At 44.1% G+C, this 25,280-nt stretch overlaps 1 long non-coding RNA gene across 1 annotated transcript in view; it reads left to right on the top strand.

Moving 5' to 3' along the window:
* Positions 1-25,280, top strand: part of LOC124777991 — a 39,165-nt gene that overhangs the window by 7,947 nt on the left and 5,938 nt on the right. Inside the window, exon 2 of the long non-coding RNA XR_007015820.1 lies at positions 5,150-5,324. This is a non-coding gene — a long non-coding RNA (uncharacterized LOC124777991). The remainder of the gene's footprint in view (positions 1-5,149; positions 5,325-25,280) is intronic.

The following is a 25,280-nucleotide window of genomic DNA, read 5'->3' as shown; positions in this document are numbered from 1 at the left end:
CTTGTTCGCATTGATTCCGCTTTGAACAGTGGACGTTATATTTCAGATGTTTTACGACCCGTGGCTCTACCCTTCATTCGATCCCTGCGAAACCCTACATTTCAGCTGGATAATGCATGACCGCATGTTGCAGGTCCTGTACGGGCCTTTATGGATACAGAAAATGTTCGACAGCTGCCCCGACCAGTACATTCTCCATATCTCTCACCAATTGAAAACGTCTGGTCAATGGTGGCCGAGCAACTGGCTCGTCACAATACGCCAGTCACTACTCTTGATGAACTGTGGTATTGTGTTGAAGCTGCATGGGCAACTGTACCTGTACCCGCCATCCAAGCTCTGTTTGACTCAATGCCCTGGCGTATCAAGGCCGTTATTACGGCCAGAGGTGGTTGTTCTGGGTACTGATTTCTCAGGATCTATGTGCACGCAATTTGCGTGAAGCTGTAATCACATGTCAGTTCTAGTATAATATATTTGTCCAGTGAATAGCCGTTTATTATCTGCATTTCTTCTTGGTGTAGCAATTTTAATGGCCAGTAGTGTATTAAGTACTCACTCCCCTCTATAAGTCCTAAAAGTTTGTAACGGGAATTTATGAACGCCCTGTCTACTTTCCTTACCACGTCACGCGCCCGCAGTGTCACCAGGCGGCTTTCAGTCTCCCGGTGGACTTGGGCATAATACAGGGTGATTATAATTAAACTTTCGCTAGTGGACGGGGCCAGTATGAAAAACGAGTGATTATAAGACTATGAAAATTTATGGAAACATTTGTAAGGACATGCGGAAGAGAAACATATTTAATTTCCACATGAAAGGGAACTTCCTTTCCATCTTCACGTTCCATGTTACAAGCGTTGCTCATTGTGACGACTATCTGCATTCACGAGAGCCTGGAACAGAGATACCCGAGACAAGCTCCTCAATGTCGCAAATAAAAAAAAGGGCTATTCTGAGGAACCACAGAATAAAACGGATATTAATTTCTCGAACGCAATAGAGGCACAGTCAGAGGTATTACCAGGTTGGGAACTTAATTAAAAATGCAATGCCGCGAGAGGTAGCCGCGCGGTCTCTGACGCCTTGGCCGGTTCTCGCGGCTCCCCCCCTTCCCCCCCCCCTCCCCTGTGGGAGGTTCGAGTCCTCCCTCGGGCATGGATGTGTGTGTTGTCCTTAGTGTAAGTTAATTTAAGTTAGATTAAGTAGTGTGTAAGCCTAGGGACCGATGACCTCAGCAGTTTGGCCCCATAGGAGCTTACCACAAATTTCCAACAAAAAAAGAAAAAATACAATGCAAGAGGAGGAGGAAAATAGTCCTCAGCGGTCATGTGCCGAAATTCCCCAGTGCCAAGCCGCCGGTCTTTGTGGACGAAGATGTGTAACGAATTACTCCTACATCGTGGGTTTCCCTGGTGTGGATGATTAGGCGTTAGAGCTGTCATTGGTGCTCGTCGAGTTTCCTTCCACTTGTGCAGTTTATTGGCAACTGATACACATTTTTCTATTACGACATGTACTTTGTCCACATATCAAGTGTTACACCCAAGTGAAATTCTTCTAAAGTTTCCCAGTAAGCTGCAACAGGTCTGACGGTATCACTTCGTACCACCTCAATAGAATGACTTCGAGCAGAGGAAGTGAGAAACGACGAACAACAACTTTAAAAAAAGCAGTAATGAAAATGATCGTTGGCTGAAACACCGCAGTCGTTTTCTGAGCATGATGGTATTGTGCTTCCAGTGACTTGGCTCACACGGCCTGTTGTAGGTGAAGTTGCGCCTTAACGCGATATTCAAACCACGATGTAGCTTGTTATCTTCCGCATACATACAGCATCGCTACAGGCGAAAGCAGTGTCCAGTGTCACGAGAAAAAAAGAAAAAAAAACATACAGGGTGACAATTATTGACCAATATGAAAAAAACGTAAATTAGTTACAAACTGCGGCGTGAACACGCTTTATTCAACATGTAAATATCACTACAGATATACAGATTTAGGTTATGGCGTGTTCGAAATGCCTGACATCATTGGCGATCATGTGGCGCAAACGAATAGCGAAATTCTGCATGACCCGCTGTAGTGTCGGAACATCAAAATGGTTCAAATGGCTCTGAGCACTATGCGACTTAACTTCTGAGGTCATCAGTCGCCTAGAACTTAGAACTAATTAAACCTAACTAACCTAAGGACATCACACACATCCATGTCCGAGGCAGGATTCGAACCTGCGACCGTAGCGGTCGCTCGGCTCCAGACTGTAGCGTCTAGAACCGCACGGCCACTCCGGCCGGCGTCGGAACATCGATGCTGTCGATGGCCTTCTGAATGACTGTTTTCAGCTCAGCAATAGTTTTGGGGTTATTGCTGTACGCCTTGTCGTTTACATAGCCCCACACAAAACAGTCGCAAGTGTTCAGATCCGGAAATATGGCGGCCAATCGAGGCTCACGCCAATGGTCTCTGTGTTCCCTAGAGCCAGAATGCGGTCCCCAAAGTGCTCCTCCAGGGTATCAGACACTCTCCTGCTTCTATGGAGTCGAGCTCCGTCTTGCATGAACCACATCTTGTCGAAATCAGAGTCACTTTGGTTAATGGGGATCATTTTCTAACACCTTCACATAGCGTTTGGTAGTCACTGTGCCATCAAGGACTATCGCACCGACTTTTCCGTGACTGGACATTGCACAGCACACAGTCACCCGTTGAGGGTGAAGAGACTTCTTGATCGCGAAATGCGGATTCTGTCTCCATAATGCGCCAATTTTGCTTATTGACGAACCCAACCAAATGAAAGTGGGCATCGCCGCAAAATCAAACCATACAGCGCATACTAATTCCCATCATGCCCGTGGCCAACTGTGCAGTTTGAACGTCCTAACGCAAACCGTTCAGAAGTCATGAAAATTTTATTTCTTTTAGTTCAATAATTGTCACCCTGTGCAAACTTAGTATGCATGTAAGACAATTCATCCATTTCGGGAATCGAGCATACTGACTATTTTTGCCTGGTATCGACATTGATACTGCCAAGATATCAGTCCCAGGGATTCCAAGACTTTCCTGCTTGTAAGCAGGAGATCTCGGCTTCGAGTCCCGGTCGGGGCACACATTTTCAATTGTCCCGTTGACTTATATCAACGCCTGTATGCAGCTAGGGGTATTCATTTCATTGTAATTTCATTCTAACGAGCTGCATCTTCAGGCTCACCGGCCATTTTACCGTCTTCTTCTGTGCTGATGCACAAACAGTACCCGAACTCTTACGGGAATCAGCAAAAGAGTAATGAATATAATGGGCAGGGGCACTATGAATATAGTGCGGGACAATAAGCTGCGAATGTGGGTCTCACGGGAGGCGCGTGAGTGGGACACTGTGGCCATGCCTCGGGTTTCGACGTCTGCCCCCCACCGTTCCACTATCCCGAATTTGAAAAAAAAAAGTGATCAGCTATAAAAAAAATAAAAAAATGAAAAAAAAGATGGATAGAGCCTCTGCCATATAAGCAGGAGATCACGGGTTCGGGTCCCGGTCGTGGCACACATTTTCAACTGTCACCGTTGACTTATATCAACGCCTGTATGCAGCTAGGGGTATTCATTTCATTGTACTTTCGAGAATGTTTTTATTTCAAGTTTGAAGTCGGACAACAAATGAAAAATGAATTTTTTTATATGTGATAAAATTACAAAGTAACAGTTTCAGATTTTAACCTTTATTTTTGCAGTAAAATCTTTATTCTTGCGAAACTTCATGTTTCTAGGTCAACGGAAAGTACGCTATAGGTTTCGAAGAGTGAGATTTTTAGTCTCAAAATATATGTCATAAATGGCCGTATCGCTTGACTGAATTGACTTAGAAGCTTAAAATTCTTACACCGCTAAGGGACCATGGACCTTAATATGTGACATAAATTTGTAACTGATACTTCCACTTGTTCATGAGAAAAACGGTTCTTAATAATTGGAAGACAGACAGACAGAAAATAAAGCGATCCAGAAGGGTTCCGTTTTTGAAGATTGGGGCTTGGAATCCCAAAAAAGAGTCGCACAGTGTTTTAATCTGAGACAAATAGAGTTATGGTCTTCGTCTTAGCTACAAAATCACTGATTTACACCTTTAGAAAGCTACATTTTATTGTTTACTTTGGTGTATGCTTTGGTGTATGAGCTCTTAATTACGATATACAAGTTTCTGGACTACCGTCTTTGTCATACTATAATGTCTTGACTGTGAGTTAGTGATATTGTTTGATGTTATAAAGTGCTTGTATGAAAATTCGTTAATACTTGGTGTGTTCGTTTTTGCAGTGCGTGTCTTCTTCCTTAGAGGATGCGAAACAGGTTCCAGATTGTACATGCTTTCAGTTAAACTAATCTGAGACCTATGAATTTATGGTCTATATGTTACCCACAGAACCACTAATTTACAAGTTTAGAAATGTACATTTTATTGTTTACTGTGGTACATGAACTGTCAATTGCGTCGTGCAAGTTTCTGCAGTGTCGTGTTCGTTACAGTGTAATGTCTTTACTGTCAAGGGATAATAGACAGGGTGTTCAAAAATCAAATGCTCAAATGGGGAGGTACGATGACGGAGGAAACAGCAAACACATTTCGTTAAGTAAACAACAGTCGGAAATGCATACTGAGTACGGAGTATCCAATACGTCACTGGGTTTGATTAAGAATAAAATAAGGTTACAGTTTTAGACTTGTCTGTGAGACACCAACCATAAAAGGGTATTATGGGTACTAAACATCCAAACTGTTGCAGCAAAGTTTTGCTTTTGCCCGGTTTTGACACCAAGTATAGTGTCTCGTACTAAGCGCTACGAGCTGTTTGCTGGCTCAATAAGAGTCGTCATGACTTCACAGCACTACGTGCCTTAAATCAGTTTTGGTGTAACAATATTTGAGGAAATTATTTTTTCTTTTGTTTTCTTCAGCACGGGCGTATTTTTGCTTGCTTAGTGCTCAGTTAATATATATTGCCGACACCTGGTTGCTTAACGAAATACATTTAATTTGGCTCTGTCGTAATATCTGTCAGTCTGGGTACTGAACTTTTGAACATCCTGGAGTTTGCTAATGTACATTGTTTGTATGAAAATTCGTTAATGCTTGGTTTGTTCGCTTTTCCAGTGCCTGTCATCTCGTTTGGAGCATACCGAATAGTTTCCCGATTCTACATGCTTTCATTGTAGCACGTGAAATGTACTTCAGTCGACGGATTTGCTCAAGAATCTCACAGGGCATACTACTGTCTTTGCCTGTACTACATCATAATATTCAGCGGAGAACTTAGCGTCTAACAGTGGTAAATATACGAGATAAACGAAGGTATTTTTCTCACAAGTACTTCTTCACCACAATGTCTCCTCTCTTTCTTCGTCAGTGAAGACGTGTTGCATAAAATTTTGTATTAACGTTAACTTGGGGACTATAAAGTTGAATGAGGTAACAACCGTTAACTTGCTTTGGTTTTCTGTCCTAGACCTTCACTTATTCGTTAATAACTTAAAATAAATATTTTTAAAGAGCTTATGTCTTTCTTAAAGGTGAGCTTTTGCGTCTGATACGGAAGACATGACACAGCACTGTGTAGATAAGCGATGCCTGGTTACCTGTTCAGCGTACTGTGTTCGCCAGAAAGGAATTCTTAGAGCGTCACGGAGGACAAAATCTACTGTACAGTAGACGCAATGTTGTGTCCTCAGTACCACATGCACTCAGAAGAATTTCCAAATGGACCACATATAGCGATAAAAATGGACAGAGGTTCTGCTTTGATAGTGAAAAGATGTTGTGCTCTTTGCTCTATCTTTCTAACAGGGAGCACGAAGGAAAAATTAGATGTCTGGTTTATACAGAAGGATACCACACTGTAAACGAAGATAATTTTCTCTTGAATAACGCCATCGCCTTAACTCACGGGGCTCATCTTTAACAATCAATTCTTTGCATGCAGTGGCCAGCTACATCTTTCATCCTAAATCCCATAAAACAAGTTGCTATTCGTAGTCCTCTTGTCCTGGCTTTTGCGGCGCTGAAAGCAAATTTAGAAAGCGAACGGTATTCACTTCTCGTAGATTTCATAAGCACTATTACTGAGAACATCACGCATTCCCGCGTGTAATTACGCTTGGACTAATTGCATTCTGTACTTTTGTGTTACTTGTGCTGTACCAAACTGCCACAAACATTTTGTTTATTTCAAGTATGTTCTTCAAAATGGTTCAAATGGCTCTGAGCACTATGGGACTTAACATCTGTGGTCATCAGTCCGCTAGAACTTAGAACTACTTAAACCTAACTAACCTAAGGACATCACACACATCCATGCCCGAGGCAGGATTCGAACCTGCGACCGTAGCAGTCGCGCGGTTCCGGACTGAGCGCCTAGAACCGCTAGACCACCGCGGCCGGCATCAAGTATGTTTTAAACCAGGGCTTCCCAACATGTGGTCCGCGGAGCCCTCAGGGGTCCGCCGGATCTTTCTAGGGGGTCCGTGGACACCTTTCACCAAATCGTGTAAAATAATGAGTAAAATTATTGAATAAAAGTGTGAAAATCAAATTAATCACTGTTTTCGTGTGAAAAACATGTGTACTTTTTTTTACTTTAGGTCGTATTCCCAAGCAGCCTTTGCGGTTCCTAAGTGAGAACGCATACACAGTTTAGTGCCGGTGAATCCGACTTCTCTGATCGACTGTTTCGCAACAATACGGGGGGCGTTTGTGCGCCGGCTCAAGGCGCTAGATGCGCTGAAACCATTTACGCCTGAGCGGAGCGAACTTTGTCGACCAGTCACAGCGCTCGCTGGCACGTGTGCGGCCCCTGACATCATTAAATGTTAAACTTGCTTTGTCAGTGCACTACCTATTCATAAGTCGATTTTTGACCTTCAAGTTGTTTTCATTCATCTCTAAACCAAAGACTATTGATACTTCGAGGGAGGGGGGTGGGGGTGGGGGGTCATTGCGAACATTGCACTTGCATTAAGAAGCTTTCAGCTCCCATGGCTTTCGCTCTGAAATTTTAAGTTACTGTGCTCTTGACTGACTAGGCGTCCGCCATGGATTTTCGACTGAAGAAGGGGTCCGCCAGCTGAAAAGGTTGGGAAGCCCTGTTCTAAACAGTTGCATTTTCCAGGCATAAAGAGTATTCTATGAGATTTTGGGATTGCAGCAAGACGCCGATGACTTCTTGCCACGATATTTCGGCTTACAGCCGTTCAGCCATCTTCAGGCGAATGTTTAGCACTGGAGATTGCTAATTCACAGTGCTAACTTTATATCAAAAATTGGATACGCATGCACAAAGGCAGCCGCTACATGAGCGATCTCTGTCGACATTCGCGCTCTCTTCGAATATTGTTCCATCTACGGCGCGCAAACGCATGCATAATGGTCGTACCACAGGCGCACTTTCTGCCGGAATGCAGGCTCGCCGAGTTAATGTCAGAAGTAATAGTGACTAGTCATAAAACATTTCCTTTCTGTAGATATTAAAGAAATTGCCGGGTTCCAGGTTTTATCCAATCGAAAGCCGCTATCATGACTAGTAAGATCTTCCGCCAAACGTATTTTCATCGATTCTTTAATAACTGAATTCCAGAAGCATCTCGTCGAGGCCAAGATTTTCGTAGCGTTATAATCCATCGAACTTACTGGGCTGCGAAAGGTGAGTGTGGCTGAGGTCTACAGAAAACCGTGCGAGTGTGTCAATGCCTACATTGGTCAGACAACGTGCAATTGCGTGAACGGTGCGCGATACTCGCTATTCGCAGACAATGGCTCAACCATAAACTAGCATTGTCCTGTCACAGGACGTCCCATGGATTATTTCTGCCACAGAAATCTTGACCTCGACGAGATCGTTTCGGGATTCAGTTACCAAGGAATACCTTATTAATCATGATAGCGGCCTTCAACTAGATCAGGCCTGGGAAGCGCTAGATTTCCTTAATATCTACAGAAAGGAAACATTAAACAGTTAATTTTGGGTCTGAATTTTGACCCCCCAAGACCGCATTCCGACGGAGAGCCCGGATGTGCACTTCGTATGTCCCCGCGGGTCATAGGTGGAGCAGTATGCGGAGAGGGCGCGAAACTTGACGGGGTAGCTCATGTAGTGGCTGCCTTTGCACATGGACCTCCGCACCATTTTAGTTTAGTTTTATTTTATTTTTGATTTTTTTAATTTTTTTATTCTTGTTGAATAAAGCTAGCGACGTGAACAAGCAATCTCCAGTGCTAAGGACTCACCTCAAGATGGCTGAATGGTTGTCAACCGCAATATCGTGGCAAGGAATCGACATCATCCAGCTGCAATACCGAAACTCCAGGAATATTTTAAATTTCTTGTTCATCGTATGGGACATGTTGGGGCAGGTTCCGCAACTGTAATACACTACTGGCCATTAAAATTGCTACATCAGGAAGAAATGCAAATGATAAACGGATTTTCATTGGACAAATGTATTATACTAGAACTGACATGTGATTACATTTTCATGCAATTTGGGTGCATAGATCCTGAGAAACCAGTACCCAGAACAACCACCTCTGGCCGTAATAACGGCCTTGATACGCCTGGGCATTGAGTCAAACAGAGCTTGGATGGCGTGTACAGATACAGCTGCCCATGCAGCTTTAACACGTTACCATGTTCATCAAGAGTAATGACGCGTATTGTGACGAGCCAGTTGCTAGGCCACCATTGACCAGACATTTTCAATTGGTGAGAATGCGCTGGCCAGGGCAGCAGTCGAACATTTTCTATATCCAGAAAGGCCCATACAGGACCTGCAACATGCGGTCGTGCATTATCCTGCTGAAATGTAGGGTTTCGCAGGGATCTAATGAAGGGTAGAGCCACGGGTCGTAACACATCTGAAATGTAACGTCCACTGTTCAAAGTGCCGTCAATGCGAACAAGAGGTGACCGAGACGTGTAACCAATGGCACCCCATACCATCACGTCGGGTGATACGCCAGTACGGCGATGACGAACACACGCTTCCAATGTGCGTTCACTGTGATGTCGCCAAACACGGATGCCACCATCATGATGCTGTAAACAGAACCTGGATTCATCCGAAAAAATGACGTTTTGCCATTCGTGCACCCAGGTTAGTCGTTGAGTACACTATCGCAGGCGCTCCTGTCTGCTGCAGCGTCAAGGGTAACTGCAGCCATGGTCTCCGAGCTGGGAGTCCACGCTGCTGCAAACGTTGTCGAACTGTTCGTGCAGATGGTTGTTGTCTTGCAAACGTCCCCATTGACTCAAGGATCCAGACGTTGCTGCACGATCCGTTACAGCCATGTGGAAAAGATGCCTGTCATCTCGACTGCTAGTGATACGAGGCCGTTGGGATCCAGCACGGCGTTCCGTATCACCCTCCTGAACCAACCGGTTCCATATTCTTCTAACAGTCGTTGGATCTCGACCAACGCGAGCAGCAATGTCGCGATACGATAAACCGCAATCGCGATAGGCTACAGTCCGACCTTTATCAAAGTCGGAAACGTGATGGTACGCATTTCTCCTCCTTACAGAGGCATCACAACAACGTTTCACCAGGCAACGCCGGTCAACTGCTGTTTGTGTATGAGAAATCGGTTGGAAACTTTCCTCATGTCAGCACGTTGTAGGTGTCGGCACCGGCGCCAACCTTGTCTGAATGCTCTGTAAAGCTAATCATTTGCATATCACAGCATCTTCTTCCCGTCTGCTAAATTTCGCGTCTGTAGCACGTCATCTTCGTGTTGTAGCAATTTTAATGGCCAGTAGTGTATTTATTTTGAATAAAATGCCGCCCCTACTTGAGTCGTTTTGTGTTATCTCAGGACGCCTGAAATACACATTTGCATAATGGCCTTGGGGCCACCTGGTGCTGGCATTTTCTTCAAAATATGTTCTAAATACTGACTAAAATTATTTTTCCGGAACCTAAATTCATGAGATACGTTTTTTGTGTTCCGTACTCAGCACACTGTTTATCGTCACACGTCGAATGTAACTTTCTGCGTTTTCTTAATTCATGTCATTTGATTTTGATTTACGGAGGCTGGTATAAAAGTTTTTCATTTGCAAGTTACATTAGACATTTGACTTTGGTGATTTAATTTGTAGCTAATCTTCGTTTGTTTATATTGTAGATCAAAAGCAAACTGGTGCTTTTCATTTATTTATTTATTTAGTTATTGTATGAAAGACAAATCGTGTGATTCAAGTTTCCCAGAGCACAATTTCAGTACTTCAGTTAGCCACTCAAAATTGATCAAATAAATATACAGGAGATCCCAAACCTTCAGGATCAAAATATAGAGACAGTAGGGAACCCAAAATATAATACTTTGAGACCAGAAATTATGAATATATCGCGCGGCACGAAGCCTTGAATGAGCTTTTCGCAATAGGCAAAGTGTCTACAAGCTACTCGAGCTTCATAACAAACGACAGCCTGCCGCAACAATGATGATGGCGCTGTCTTGACAATCAGCTCACAATCGCCTGCGACGCATCCGTGTTAGCGTTTAGCACTGTTTTCTGTTCGTAGCTGGTTGGCGAAGGTGGGACATTACTCGTTGCAGGACCATGTGGACAGTTATTCGATGTGTGGAGCAGCAGCCTCAGTGCCCATAGAGACAAACGAATGTGCGAAGAAACGTTTATGAACAGGCGTTGCCCGAACTGGAAGAAATCTTCACTGTGGATAGAAACTTATGCTGCCGCGCAGGATTAGCCGAGCGGTCTGAGGCGCTGAAGTCATGGACTGTGCGGCTGGTCCCGGTGGAGGTTCGAGTCTTCCCTCGGGCATGGGTGTGTGTGTTTGTCCTTAGGATAATTTAGGTTAAGTAGTGTGTAAGCTTAGGGACTGATGACCTTAGCAGTTGGGTTCCATACGATTTCACACACACAGAAACTGTGAAATTCAAGCCACAGGTTCCCGACAAAGAATTGTTCGCGTAGTAGAATTTAGTAACACTATGTTAGACCCTCTTGGAGAATATTCATTAATGATGATGATGATGATGATGATGATGATGAAGTCCCATACTCCGTGACAGAGCGTAGGGGAACGATGCGGGAGACCCGCACCGTCGTACTAGGCAAGGTCCTAGTGGAGGTGGTTGCCATTGCCTTCCTCCGACCGTAATGGGAATGAATGATGATGATGAAGACGACACAACACTCAGTCATCACGAGACAGGGAAAATCCCTGACCCCGCCGGGAATCGAACCCGGGACCTCGTGCTCGGGAAGCGAGAAGGCTACCGCAAGACCACGAGCAGCGGACGAGTCATCAATATGCATCCATAACTTGCACGTAAAATGCACTAGTCCAGTCAACGAAGGAAAATTAGGGGAAAAATCGTGTAGCCACAAATATTTGTACAATGGTAGGAGGGAGAGTCATGAACAACCTACTAAAAATCCTCTCTGGTGGGGTGTAAATGTGCGGATGTGGAGGGTCACTTTTCTATGACTTTCTCGAAGAATTCGAAAACCGCAGCTTCTAGTGAAGATGTTTCCCAATAATAAATTACTTCAAATTTCCTACAAACAAATGTCTACACTTTTTTTTCTAGGACTAATAACTTCCGCGTTGTAGGCGACTGAAAAACCGGAGATTATTTAAAACAGATTTTAACGGAATAAAATTAGCGCTTATTGTTAAATAAAGTGGGTTAAGAACAAATATTAAATGTGTGTACCACGTCGAAGTGTAGTAGAGCTGTATTAAGGAACAAATTGTGTTCTGGGAGCTTAACAGAGCGGAGAGAGGTGAGGGTGAAACGCGACGGAAGGTAGATTGCCAGATTATTGCCATGAATTGCCATTTTCATAGGACTGCGCGCCTTATGAATCATTGGTGACGCAGTGAGCAGAAATGCCAGGGGGGTGGGAGTGTTTATTTTCTATACGCTACCTGGAATACGGATACGAGCTATTAAATATACGTAAATCTCTGAGCACATTGATTCTTAGTCAAATTGATACTTAGTCATCCCGTACAGCAGCGGCAAAGGCAATTTCTCCCACCATGAGCGCTGCTTGCTTTTTGGTTTTCTGTAAACCAGCACTTCCTGTCCAATTCTCTTACATTAACAGACAAAATAACTTCATTAAGCTCATATTTATATGTGGAGTTGTTAAGTGAGTACTTATTTGCAGTTGTTAAGTGAGCTTTTATGTAAAATACGTTTTTATAAACAATGGCTGTGAAGAATAATTTGGAAGCGTGATATGTCAGTGACCTGTTGGTGGGAAATGGATTGGTTTTGGTAAATGTGACGCCTTGCTGCTGTCTATTGTGTATCTTGCATCGTACACTATGTGATCAAAAGTATCCGGACACCTGGCTGAAAATGACTTACAAGTTCGTGCGCCCTCCATCGGTAATGCTGGAATTCAGTACGGTGTTGGCCCACCCTTAGCCTTGATGACAGCTTCCACTCTCGCAGGCATACGTTCAGTCAGGTGCTGGAAGGTTTCTTGGGGAACGGCAGCTCATTCTTCACGAAGTGCGCACCGAGGAGTGCTATCGATGTCGGTCGGTGAGGCCTGGCACGAAGTCGGTGTTCCAAAGCATCCCAAAGGTGTTCTATAGGATTCAGGTCAGGACTCTGTGCGGGCCAGTCCACTACAGGGATGTTATTGTCGTGTAACCATTCCGCCGCAGTCCGTGCATTATGGACAGGTGCTCGATCATGTTGAAAGATGCAGTCGTCATCCCCGAATTGCTCTTCAACAGTGGGAAGCAAGAAGGTGCTTATAACATCAATGTAGGCCTGTGCTGTGATAGTGCCACGCAATACAACAAGGGGTGCAAACCCCTCCATGAAAAACACAACCACAACATAACACCACCGCCTCCGAATTTCACTGTTGGCACTACATACGCTGGCAGATGACGTTCAGCGGGTATTCACCATACCCACTCCCTGCCATCGGATCGCCACATTGTGTACCGTGATCGTCACTCCACACAACGTTTTTCCACTGTTCAATGTTTACGCCCCTTACACCAAGCGAGGCGTCGTTTGCCATTTACCGGCGTGATGTGTGGCTTATGAGCGGCCGCTCGACCATGAAATCCAAGTTTTCTCACTTCCCGCCTAACTGTCATAGTACTTGCAGTGGATCCAGATGCAGTTTGGAATTCCTGTGTGATGGTCTGGATAGATGTCTGACTATTACACATTACGACCCTCTTCAACTGTCGGCGTCTCTATCAGTCAACAGACGAGGTCGGCCTCTACGCTTTTGTGCTTCACTATGACATCGGAAACAGTGGACCTAGGAATGTTTAGGTGTGCTGAAATCTCGCGTACAGACGTATGACACAAGTGACACCCAATCACCTGACCACATGTGTTCTGCTGACGACGCCATTCTGCTCTCTCACGATGTTTAATGACCACTGAGTTCGCTGATATGAAGTACCTGGTAGTAGGTGGCAGTACAATGCACCTAATATGAAAAACGTATGTTTTTGGGGGTGTCCGGATACTTTTGATCACATAGTGTAGGTGAGGATATGCGTGATGGAATGGGACTGACTGATCATGTTATAGTCTAGAGCAGTAATCTGCTGTAATGAAGCGCCTGGCTGTGTTGAAATATCTGAAGTTCCATAACACCTCAGTGACCTATTTCTGCTGCAGAGGGAAGCACTTTAAGCCTTTGGGCCTTTTCAGACATTGGAAGAGCTGAGGCTGGGGTGATGTGTTTGATACTCCCCAAACTGTGAAAACTATTCCAGCCATTGACAGTGGAGACAATGAAATTGACGTTGTCGAATACATAGTATCAGCATGTTGGAAGACAGTTAAGGGTTCAGTCATAGAACGTTTTTACATATTAGCTCTCTTAACAATTGAAAATAAGTACACATTTAATAAACTGAAAATAACCCCATTGCATAAACAAGAGCCGGCCGGTGTGGCCGAGCGGTTCTAGGTGCTTCAGTCTGGAACAGCGCGACCGCTACGGTCGCAGGTTCGAGTCCTGCCTCGGGCGTGGATGTGTGTGATGTCCTTAGGTTAGTTAGGTTTAAGTAGTTCTACGTTCTAGGGGACTGATGACCTCAGCTGTTAAAGTCCCATAGTACTCAGAGCCATAAAGAAGAGCTCAGTGGAATTACTTTGTCTGCTCACGTAAGAGAACTGACAGGAAATGCTGGGGATGTATACTGTCAGACTGTCTCTAAGCTGGAAAGGGAGTATTGCTCGTGGTGGGTGTAAGCTGACTTTCCCAAGAGTACTCTATAGCTGCATTACAGGATGACTAAGAATCAATTTCGCTCTACCGGTGTAGAACAGTGTGCAAAAACTTACGTTGATTCTGTACATATGTTTCCTGCCTTAGTATTTTTAGTAACTCGACTGTACTGCAGATAGTGTTAACGCACTTTGTTCAAAATACTCACACGCCAGGCATGTGTGCATACTGCATCGAGGCGGGTTGCTAAGAGTTGTTCTGTGTAACTTTGTGAAGCAACTTTTAGTTGCTTCTTGTTATCTTGTGGGGTAGGTAGTGGTGAACCATCCGCTCACTTTTCAGTTTGCAGTCCTATGAAGGATAGAATCCGTGACCACAGTCCTTCCCTTGCAATTCCCACACACGTACACACAGGCACAAACTTCGTTCTTCCAACCACAACCCAGTATTTCACCACACTAAAATATGAAACTGCAGATCAGTATGTACCTCAGAGCCACCATCTCTGCCACCTATTCTGTCATCTTTGTCCATTTAGTGTGCTCTCTGTACTCCACTTGGCGCTAAAATCGGGAAAGTTCGATCTCTAATCACTGCTCCGCCATTTTGTTCTCGCAGTTCGTTCTACATAAACAAAAGCAGCCAGATTGCTCTGCTAGTTCGTTCTCTGACTCTCGAACATGTTACTGTGGCAGTTTGATCTCCACCCCGTCGTCCACTAGTTTTGTTCTCACAGTTAGTTCTGTGAGCCCAATGAATTTAGACTGTATATACTGGCGACGGGTTGAAACTTCCTGGCAGATTAAAATTGTATGCCGGACCGAGACTCGAACTCGGGCCTTTGCCTTTCGCGGACAAGTGTTCTACCAAATTTATGAATTACCTCGGCGAAAAAAAACTATTTACAAACAAATAATGAACACTCAATCAGAAAGTTTCGTACCTGTGAAACACAACTAGCTCTTTATTCACAGGAAGTAATGAGTGCTATCGACAGACGATGTCCCATTGATTCCTTATTTTTAGATTTCCTGATAGCTTTTGACAACTTTTCTCTCAAGCGATTCCTGATCGAACTGCGTGCCTATGCATTATTGTGTCAGTAAATGGAAATGCCGTGTGGCTAGGGCCTCCCGTCGGGTAGACCGTTCGCCTGGTGGGAGTCTTTCGAGATGACACCTTTTCGGCGACTTGAATGTTCAAATGTGTGTGAAATCTTATGGGACACAACTGCTAAGGTCATCAGTCCCTAAGCTTACACACTACTTAACCAAAATTATCCTAAGGATAAACACACACACACCCACGCCCGAGGGAGGACTCGAATCTCCGCCGGGACCAAACCAGCTGAGCTACCCAAGCACGACTCACGAACCCTCCTCACGGGCAAAGGTCGCGAGTTCGAGTCTCGGTCCGGCACACAATTTTAATCTGCCAGGAAGTTTCAAAATCAGCGTACACTCCGCTGCAGAGTGAAAATTTCATTCTGGTGAAGGGTTGTCATCTAGCTTTTGAGCCTTATGCAGGTACCCAACCCCACGCTTCAGTGCTCACTCTTGTAATCAGTATGAAGTTTTTACTGTCTTCGCTGATAATGCCAGTTTACGTTGCTTTATAGTAAACCTGCATGCAGCTTAGATAGGATTATATAATAAGTAATCTTTTATCAGCATCATTTAATACTTACACTGAAATGTTAAATGAGCCAAAGATTTTTTAGACTTCTTTTCATGCTGGCTCCTACACGTCGTAATTCAGCTAAAACTGCTCTGTCAGACTGCCAAAGTATGATGATTATTGCACAGCGTATGTAGTGATCGGAGTGCGCCTCCCTGGTACTAGAACCTGCACAGTGCCGGATGCATCTCACGGATTGTACATGAAACATCCTGTACAACTCTCATACCCAATAATCAGGGTGCCGCATATGTGGCAATCGGAGCCTGACACCCCACTACTGGAATCCACGCAACTTCGGACACAGATATATATGTCGAACACCCGTACAACAAAAAAATGTTCAAATGTGCATGAAATCTTATGGGACTTAACTGCTAAGGTCATCAGTCCCTAAGCTTACACACTACTTAACCTAAATTATCCTAAGGACAAACACACACACCCATGCCCGAGGGAGGACTCGAACCTCCGCCGGGACCAGCCTCACAGACCAGTACAACACACGTCCAGAGTAATCAGATGATCAGGGCGCAATGTATGTGACGATGGGAGCCTTGCTCTTTGCTAGACTTTTCTGTTGTGTCTTAACCATATGGCACCTTTTTTCCTATTTTAAGGTTTTGAGAGAAAAAAGGTTTGAAGTTGCACCCATCTCCACGATCACTTACTTTTGTTTTGCTTTATTTGAACATATTTGTAAAATGTGAAACGAGTTTTCACCTGTTATACTGCACAGTTTTGAGCTGTTAAGTCATTAAATTCCAAGCAAAACGAGCTGAATTTTAGGGAGAGAAAGGAGATAATGCATCACGATTTCCACTAGAAAAAATTAACTGACGTTATTGATTGGCTGGATGTTTACTGTTCTTCGTGAAAGTTGCGACATAGCTTTAAGATTGAACAGGCACAGTTTGTGGTTGCCTTCCTGAAGAAGGCTGCGACATTTAGCATCGAAACTATCACGCCAGATATTTTTAAAAAGTTTGCAGATTGTATCTCTTTTTCTTTTCGTAACCAACCACTCAATAATGCCAAAGATTTACAGCATTTTTACCTGCCAAGGTCACATTTCCCGACACTTTAGCACAACAAACATACTAAAGACCGCATGTTTTGGAGAGATCTGTAACGACGTGTATCGCTTAATTGCATATTTTCGTATGATGAAGTGTAACTACGAAATGCACTCATACAACATTTTGGCTTCGTTAACGCTTAGATCAACAAGGTGGCTGCTCGGTTTGCTTCTGTCAGTGAGTACTTACAGTAAATTTCGATATCTTGTATTTCCAGTCGTAACCCCTTCTTTCTGTATACTGAATAGAAAGTAATTTGTAAAGATTGTTTGTACGTCTGCAATGACTTATTCGTAAAAGAAACAGTTTATATACTTACTTTGTAGCAAATGTTCTGGTCAAATACTCCAGAATATGTTTTTTGACTTTGATATCTTCCAGTTCGTATTCCAGCAGAGCAAACTGGCGGCTCTATGGTATGTATAACGAAACACAAGAACGATATTGTGGAGCAGGGGACAGAGACCGAACTTGCGCGATTTTAGTGCCAAGTGTGGCACACAGATACTACAAGAACAAAGATGATGCACAAGGCTCCAGAGATCGAACTAGTATATGGTGGCTCTGGTGTCGGTACTGATTGGCTGTTTCATTTTTTATGACGTAAAATACTGGGTTGTGACTGTGAAAGTGAAGGGGGAAACAGAGAGACAGAGACAGAGACAGAGAGAGAGAGAGAGAGACAGACAGACAGACAACAGACAGAGCTGCTGGTCCAGACTGTATACCAATTAGGTTCCTTTCGAAGTACGCTGATGCATTAGCTCCATACCTAACGATCATATACAACCGTCCGCTCGACGAAAGAACCATACCCAAAGACTGGAAAGTTGCACAGGTCACATCAAGTCTCAAGAAAGGTAGTAGGAGTAATCCACTAAATTACAGGCCCATATCGTTAACGTCGATATGTAGCAGGATACTGGAACATATATTGTGTTCAAACTTTATGAAGTACCTCCAAGAAAACTGTCTATTGACACACAGTCAACATGGGTTTATAAAACATCGTTCTTGTGAAACACAACTAGCTCTTTATTCGCGTGAAATATTGAGTGCTTTTGACAAGGGATTTCAGATCGAATCCGTATTTCTGGATAGTTTTTGACACTGTACCACACAAGCGGATTGTAGTGAATTGTGGAATATCGCCTCAGTTATGTGACTGGATTTGTGACTTCCTGTCAGAGAGGTCACAGTTCGTAGTAACTGACGAAAAGTCATCGAGTAAAACAGAAGTGATTTCAGATGTTCCCCAAGGTAGTGCTGTAGGCGTTTGCTGTTCCTTATCTATATAAACGATTTGGGAGACAATCTAAACAGCCGTCTTAGGTTGTTTGGAGATGACGCTGTCGTTTATCGATTAATAAAGTCATCAGAAGATCAAAACAAATTGCAAAACGATTTAGAAAAGATAACTGAATGGTACGAAAATTGACAGTTGACCCTAAATAACGAAAAGTATGAGGTCATCCACATGAGTGCTAAAAGGGATTTGTTAAACTTCGGTTACACGATAAATCAGTCGAATCTAAAAGCCGAAAATTCAACTAAATACCCAGGTATTACAATTACGAACAACTTAATTTGGAAGAAACACACAGAAAACGTTGTGGGCAAGGCTAGCCAAAGACTGCGTTTTATTGGCAGGACATTTAGAGAATGTAACAGATCTACTAAGGAGACTGCCTACACTACGCTTGTCCGTCCGCTTTTAGAATACTGCTGCGCGGTGTGGGATTCTTACCAGGTAGGACTGACGGAGTACATCGAAAAAGTTCAAAGAAAGACAGCACGTTTTGTATTGTCGAGAAATATGGGAGAGAGTGTCACAGGAATGATTCAGGATTTGGGCTGGACATCATTACAAGAAAGGCGTTTTTCGTTGCGACGGAATCTTCTCACATAATTCCAATCACCAACTTTCTCCTCCGAATGCGAAAATATTTTGTTGACACCGACCTACATAGGGAGAAACGATCAACATTATAAAATAAGGGAAATCAGAGCTCGTACGGAAATATATAGGTGTTCATTCTTTCCGCGCGCTATACGATATTGGAATAATAGAGAATTGTAAAGGTGGTTCGATGAACCCGCTGCCAGGCACTTAAATGTGATTTGCCGAGTATCCATGTTGATGTAGATGTAGAAAGCTATGTGGGTACCGCAAATTCTGACGAAGCACTCATCACTGCAAGTGTAACACTGTAGGTATGTTCTCTTGGGCGCTTTTTGCGTGAATCTGTCCTAATACTCTTAAGAAGAAGAATAGTTCACAGTGTCAACCCGTCTAAGTCATCAAACCTGTAGCATAGGATTTAGGCGGGGTTTGGGGGTTCGGGCTGGGGTTGTGCAGGTGTGGGCTCAGTTTAACAACTAATTTATTAATCATAAAATCGTCTTTACAACAGAACAATAACAATCAGACACAACTCAATTTACAGCCCAATATGGTTTTTGAAAGTAGGTCTCAAACAAGAGAACAACTCTTAAAATACCTTCAACGCAATGAAATCTAATTCAGTGATCCAGAATTAAAATCAACTTTGCTCCTGCACACAGGATGGGAGATGAACAATAATAATGACAATACAAAGATCTTGGCCTCAAACAGAAAGACAATAAATATAGCTCCTGCAATTAACCATAGGACCGTAAGACAACTTTGAGATTTAATTAAGATCACCCGCATGCATACAGCTGAACACTGGTCTATGACTACTCCCATCACCAGCTCGTCACTACGAGAAGCTTCCATCAGCGGTCTACAGGAAACGATGCATATATCTGAATACAGTCTTCTGTACAATGAAATATATAAATAAATCACTCTCACAGAGAAAAATAAATCCGCCTCAGATAATACAACACACAAAACGTTTCATTGCACAAGTGGCTTAAACCAACTCAGTCACACTTGCAGCGTAACATATAAATCAGCCATGCTCACGGTGCATTAACAAACCAAAATGGGTTTTGTCTTTAGAGAATACATTCGCACGGCCACCGTACCACCATACACAGGCCTTAACTCATCGCACTATAACCACGAATTTTGTGTGTTCAAGATAAGGGGCAGTCAAAAGGTTTCCATTCAAAGGCCATATCAGTATGCCAATCAGACAAAATCACTGTGAGCCCAGGCAATCATCCTATCAACGCACCAGGTTTCAGATACATGCTTGGTGAAACACTGTGCCCTGCTGTGTGAAGGAGTCCATAGCTGTCTGCAGCACATCTTCGTCCAGTGGGAACTGGCTACCCTTCAAGACATTTTTAAGGGACTGAAGGAGTGGTAATCGCATGGGGAGAGATTAGGAATACAGGACGGGTGCTTGAGTGTCCGCACATGAGTTGGTATAAATTCTGCCGTCCTCTCAAATCGACTGGCTTCTTGTGTCGAATTGCGATCAGCAATGAGCTTGGCGCATTGCCTACCCCTCCATGGCGTAATCTGGACGTTAACGAAATTATGGGTTTAGTTTGCTTTGTTATCGATCTTTATAGCGGAGATGGGAGGGAGAAAATCTCTGAGTCGAGAGAGTTAGGTTATAGACGATCGGTAACTCCCGTGGAGTTGGCAGGAATGGTTTGCTGAAGCAGCAAGTTATTACTCCTTCTTTAATCAGTTTATTGTGCTTACAAACATATTTACATAGTGAGGTGTTGGACCAAAACACCTTATCAGATGCTTTCAATATTTACTGGGCAAGGTTTCTATTAGAGGCGAGTGACTGACTTTCACTCAGTCAGCTAATTACCGACCGCTTGGCCTAACTACACAACGAGCAACACTGAATTACTTCACTAGTACCCACAGGCTACTTTGAATACCTTACAAGAGGCAAATACCAAGCAGTAACTTTTACCTGTTATTCACTGCCTTAATGTCTGTCTTTGTAAATCGTACTGGGATCCTCCCATAATATACGTTGGAAAGTTTCCTGTTCTGTTGACCTCGACTGTTAGCGCAGGCGGCGAGATGCCAAGTGTATTACTTGCTGACGTGTTTGACCAGCCTCGATTAAGTAAATGTATCCAGCTGCTTTCAGAAACTTTGTCTGCCACCAATATTCTGTCCAGCTTGCCTCTTTCACGCACGCGGGCCGTTTTGCTTATGATACCTAATTCACTTCTCTTGTTATGATCTGACATGTAACAAAATTTATTAAAGTTTTCTAAGGTCACAGTTGGTTTAGATTTCTTTATTAACGGCCGGCCGCTGTAGCCGAGCGGTTCTAGGCGCTTCTGTCTGGAACCGCGCTGCTGCCACGGTCGCAGGTTCGAACCCTGCCTTGGCATGGATGTGTGTGATGTCCTTAGGTTGGTTAGGTTTAAGTAGTTCTAGGTCTAGGGCACTGATGACCTTAGATATAAGTCCTATAGTGCTTAGAGCCTTATTCACGGCAATCACGCCATAAAGACGGGACCGCAACACTAATAGCCTCCCTATATGTTGGTACTCATACTTGCATCGGAGTCGCGCTACATTGCTTATATGCTGCAGCAGCGTGCTGAAACGAAAATTTTTGATTGCCACGTATATTACTTCAGAAGAACACTCTCAATGCACCGCTTGTACTCTGCACTGCGCACTATACTGGTTCACTCAGCCACCGAGATGCCGCCGTCGGATACTAAAACAAGTAGGTAGTGTTGCTCTTAAAATGCAGAAACCCTTTTTCTCCTAGTACACTCGAATCGTCCTCTGGCCCGAGAAAGGAAACGAACCACTCTACTAGGTTGTTTGTGTCCACACAGCACCCCTCCCCATGCTGACTGCTACCGGCGTCTCACCCTTGCGCCGGCACTCCCACCCATTCGTCATTGCTCCACCTCAGCCCCAAGGGTGCTCATGGCGATCAAGTGCACGTGCGGTCCGCCGTCTCGTGACGCCGGCGCCAAGAATGACGCTTTGGTCGTTGGCGAGACAAACGTGGCGCTAGACATTGCATAAACCGTTGTCCTCGATAAGCATACTGAAGAATGGAGTGCCACATCCAGGCAGTAGTACGCAGTTTGTATCATAATTACACTACTGGCCATTAAAATTGCTACACCAAGAAGAAATGCAGATGATAAACGGGTATTCATTGGACAAATATATTATACTAGAACTGACATGTGATTACATTTTCACGCAATTTGGGTGCATAGATCCTGAGAAATCAGTACCCAGAACAACCACATCTGGCCGTAATAACGCCCTTGATACGCCTGGACATTGAGTCAAACAGAGCTTGGATGGCGTGTACAGGAACAGCTGCCCATGCAGCTTCAACACGATACCACAGTTCATCAAGAGTAGTGACTGGCGTATAGTGACGAGCCAGTTTCTCGGCCGCCATTGACCAGACGTTACCAATTGGTGAGAGATATGGAGAATGTGCTGGCCAGGGCAGCAGTCGAACATTTTCTGTATTCAGAAAGGCCGCCCGTACAGGACCTGCAACATGCGGTCGTGCATTATCCTGCTGAAATGTAGGGTTTTGCAGGGATCGAATGAAGGGTAGAGCCACGGGTCGTAACACATCTAAAATGTAACGTCCACTGTTCAAAGTGCCGTCAATGCGAACAAGAGGTGACCGCGACGTATAACCAGTGGCACCCCGTACCATCACGCCGGGTGATACGCCAGTACGGCAATGACGAATACACGTTTCCGATGTGTGTTCACTGTGATGTCGCCAAATACGGATGCGACCACCATGAAGCTGTAAACAGAACCTGGATTCATCCGAAAAAATGATGTTTTGCCATTCTTGCGCCCAGGTTCGTCGTTGGGTACACCATTGCAGGCGCTCCTGTCTGTGGTGCAGCGTCAAGGGTAAGCGCAGCCGCGGTCTCCGAGCTGATAGTCTTTGCTGCTGCAGACGTCGTCGAACTGTTCGTGCAGATGGTTGTTGTTTTGCAAACGTCCCCATCTGTTGACTCAGGGATCGAGACGTGGCTGCACGATCCGTTACAGCCATGCGGATAAGATGCCTGTCATCTCGACTGTTAGTGATACGAGGCCGTTGGGATGCAGCAAGGCGTTTCGTATTACCCTCCTGAACCCACCGATTCCATATTCTGCGAACAGTCATTGGATCTCGACCAACGCGAGCAGCAATGTCGCGATACGATAAACCGCAATTGCGACAGGCTACAATCCGACCTTTATCAAAGTCGGAAACGTGATGGTACGCATTTCTCCTCCTTACAGAAGCATCACAACAACGTTTCACCAGGTAACGCCGGTCAACTGCTGTTTGTGTATGAGAAATCGGTTGGAAACTTTCCTCATGTCAGCACGTTGTAGGTGTCGCCACAGGCGCCAATCTTGTGTGAATGCTCTGAAAAGCTAATCATTTGCATATCACAACATCTTCTTCCTGTCGGTTAAATTTCGCGTCTGTAGCACGTCATATTCTTGGTGTAGCAATTTTAATGGCCAGTAGTGTAATAGTGAAAACTGACACGGAAGACTTTAAACGTTAAAAGAAGCGAAAACGTTAGAGTAAAGGTGAGTCTGCAAATGAGTCATTTACGAGATAGTTGTGAATACTTGATTACGAGCCGCCACAATTTTCGATATGAAATATTGTCGTGGTTAGTATAAGTCTATTTGAAATGCAAACTTCCCCATCTAATTGGGCTCGGATTTCAACCATGATGTACTGTACCTTAGCAAGGAACAGAATACTACTTCAGTACGTTACATGTCACAATATACAGGATGTTCGGGCCATACTTATACATAAACAAATGCTTATAACGAAAGAACTCGACATTTTTATGTTGTTGGTTAAATACGCTATCGATAGAGACACTTCCAAAGATGTGATCCTCACCACTTTATGAACAGCGCTGAGTCGTATAGCGCATGTGCGCGCATGCGCACATATGTTTACTGTGCAGCAGGCAGACTCTCTCCTGAGAGTCGACATGTGAACACCACAACTAAAGGTGCAGTGGGTGATATAACTAGCAGTGTTAAAATCTGTAATAGGTGTTCAGTGTCGTCCAAGACGAGAATGGAATGTGGATCCTCCCACACGTAAATCCATTTATGGCCGCGATGTAACTCTTCGAGAAACGTGAAGTCTCATTTCAAATGCTTGAAAATCATCCTAAATCTCAATCAAATGAAGAGACTGTGAAACGTGGAATGCAAAGTATTCGTTTGAAGCCCACGGGGATGTTACCACATTCCTCATTAGACGTTTCCTGAGCGTTGTCTGGCCCCCACGGTCTCCCGATCTGACTCCACTGGATCTCATTATACAGGGGTTTATGAAGTACATTGTTCACAGAACAAAGGTTCGAGATCTGGTAGATTTGAGACAACGGATCTAAGCCGCAGTAGAGGCCAGAACACCTATCATATGAACATGTGGTGAGGAGTATCGTTTCGATATCTGTCGAGATACGAACGGCAGCCTCATTGAACTGTACCAACTTGCATAAAAATATCAGAGGTTGAAAATCCGCTTCAGTAGTAAAGTACTTTATTTTCACACGACTGGTTTCGGACTGTTATAAGCCCATCCTCAGGTGTCGTAGCTGGGCTGAGGATGGGCTTATAACAGTCCGAAACCGGTCATGTGAAAATAAAGTAATTTACAACTGGAGCGGTATTTTCAACCTCTGCTATAATGCTCAGTTGCGGATGTTCTGCCAACAGGACTATTTGTTGCATAAAAATATTTCAGCTCCTGGGTACAATGTTGGACAAATAAAGTTATGAACCTTAATAGGTACTGAAATACAAACAAATGTTTTTGCACACCTCCGGATACCCTGTACTCTACACTCTTTCCTTTTTAAAGGTGGTGTTCAATTTGTCGTCCTCGCGTGCATTATTCTACCCACCTCTGCGGTAAGTTACCGCTGGCTCATTACATAAAGTTTGACAAGACTGTATAGTGTGCTTCTGCAGTTCTGCAGTCCCATCAACGGGAGTACTTTAGAGTTCCGAGATGACTCCAGATGGAAAAATCCAGAGAACTGAGGTATGGGCCGAGGTACAGTCGCTGCTCCACCTGTCCATGTTAGACCTGGCATGTTAGATGTGGTCCTACATCAGTACCATTATCCATGTACCGCATTCCCAACCATGGATGGGTTAAATTTGATCCCATTTAGATGGAGACTTACTCGAAAAGTTTGCATTTCGATTACAACATACCAACTAAGACGTAATTTCATACTGCAGACAGTGGCAGCTCGTAACCACACATATTTATTGAAACATCTCTCTTTCTACACCCGTATACTTTCACCTGTTTCCGTTTTCACT

This window comes from Schistocerca piceifrons, chromosome 2 (genome assembly GCF_021461385.2).
Source record: "Schistocerca piceifrons isolate TAMUIC-IGC-003096 chromosome 2, iqSchPice1.1, whole genome shotgun sequence".
NCBI lineage: Eukaryota > Metazoa > Arthropoda > Insecta > Orthoptera > Acrididae > Schistocerca > Schistocerca piceifrons.
This window is presented reverse-complemented; position numbering and strand designations above follow the sequence as displayed.